The 2005-nt window shown below is 50.2% G+C and overlaps 1 pseudogene; it reads right to left on the bottom strand.

Annotated features, from left to right (window-relative positions):
• Positions 1 to 557: 557 nt before the first annotated feature.
• LOC126189786 (5S ribosomal RNA) lies at positions 558 to 675 on the bottom strand (annotated as a pseudogene).
• Between the last annotated feature and the right edge of the window lie 1330 nt (positions 676 to 2005).

The following is a 2005-nucleotide window of genomic DNA, read 5'->3' as shown; positions in this document are numbered from 1 at the left end:
GTCGTACGACCATCTTTACACTCCTCACGCCATTTTCAACCTGGAAAATATAGGCGGAGGACCACTTCTCTTTAATGACAGATAGCACAGTCCCGTACGGCCGCAAATGACAAGATATTGTGTCATTCCGGATTTCGAAAGGCAAGTTAAACACACGAACATTTCGAAGGCCAAACCCGCCATGAGAAATAGTCACGTTACTAATGCGACCGTCTAAATGTCTAAATTTACGGATACCATCATTAACATTGACAACGGTATCACACAATTCTGGAGTCTTTAGCTTCAAAAACACGGAATTGAGAAAAGTGTCAAACTGAACACCGAGAACGTCATCGGCCGATAAACACAATTCCTCGAGTATCCAACGATGAATTTCGAAAGCAGACGGTTTTTCCAACGGAACTATAGAATTCGCATTGCACGTTATTTTGGCGTTCTTCACTATCATCATAGAAACTTTCCATGACTTACGGACTTGATGAAAGACAGCCGCTAGGCAGAAGACGGACGACACACGAGGCGCCGCCGGCCAAGTCGCACACGGAAGTACTGCTCGCTCGGCACCGAGGTGTTGCCAGGCGGGCAGCCAGCCAAGTACTAACCGCGCCCGATGTTGCTTAACTTCGGTGATCGGACGAGAACCGGTGTATTCAACATGGTATGGCCGTTGGCGTCCTTATACTGTAGCCGCACCACAGAAGAAGCATTCGCCTCTTCTCCCAACACACGCAATCGCCGCTTTCCGTGGCACATTTGACGCAAAGCACGTCCTTCCACCTGGAAGGTGGCGCGGAGTGCGCGCTCGCCTCGGCGTCTCAGAGGCGACTGCCGGACGTAGGTAAGGCGCACAACACGGCTGCTCGGTGCACCGCCTGTCATTCGTTTGGTGCGTGTGGCCTCCGACACTCGCTGGCGACGCGCCTTGTTCCTGTTATCCGGCGCGGGGCTTGCGCGCGGCCGGGCGGCGGGGGGACTGCGCGGGGTGTGGCAGTGTCCTGCTGGACCGACGGAGGCTTTCTCACCTGGCTGACACACGCCGCGCTTCCAGATATTTGCGTAATTTGCGCGGTCCATTCGCACCTGTCCCCCCCTTCCATCCCGACTTGTCCCGACTGCCGCTCGCTGCCGCTCGGGTCGCGGTCCATATGACAGCACAAGCGCGAGAAACGTCTGCGGGAGGAGGCGAGACGACAAAAGAATAAATTTATGATTACAGATCGAATTTGGAGCTGCACGCCGCAGCAGAACGATAGGCAGGCGCTACCGCATTTCGGAGCATACCGCCCGATTCGTACTGTTTTGTCGTTTTCAAAGACTTCCTGGCAAACTTGGTTGGCACATTCTCCTTCAAACTGAGTTAATTACTGCAGTTTCGTACCTTACGGCCGTTTAAAATGCTTGAGGAAGTCTCTTTGTCACAACAGAAAGGTGATATGGAAAAAGGCTGGCTGCCAGGAGTAGTGACTGAAAAGCGAAAAATGAAGACAGCCAGAGTTCCCAGGCGCTCACCCTTCCGAGTACTGACGTTGTTGCTTCACTTCGGTGATCGGACGAGAACGGAAGATTTTATTTCTTTGTTTTTTTTGTTTTTGTTTTTGTTTTGTTTGTTTATTCACTTAGTGGAATTTAGCACTGCTACAAAACAGTACGCCCTGACTTATTTCAGAACTCATCTGTCGATTCGTAGTGTGTTGTTATTTCCGAGGCGTCCTAGCACTCTTCTTTCGCTCATTCTTGCTCAAACTCAGTTCATTACTGTAATTTCGTATCTTACGTTTGATACAGTAGTGTAAAATGCTTGGGGAAGCATCTTTGTCAACACCTGAAAGTTAGTATGAAAAGAGGGCTGGCAGGTGCAGCGACGTAAAAATGAAAAAATGAGATAGAGCCAACAGCACCCGGTGTTCCCAGGCGGTCACCCATCCAAGTACTAACCGGGCCCGATGTTGCTTAACTTCGGTGATCGGACGAGAACCGGTGTATTTTTTTTTATTTTTATTTT

The sequence above is a fragment of the Schistocerca cancellata genome, chromosome 5 (assembly GCF_023864275.1).
Source record: "Schistocerca cancellata isolate TAMUIC-IGC-003103 chromosome 5, iqSchCanc2.1, whole genome shotgun sequence".
NCBI classification, from domain to species: Eukaryota; Metazoa; Arthropoda; class Insecta; order Orthoptera; family Acrididae; genus Schistocerca; species Schistocerca cancellata.
Note: the sequence above shows the minus strand (reverse complement) of the source record. Positions and strands in the feature narration are given on the sequence as shown.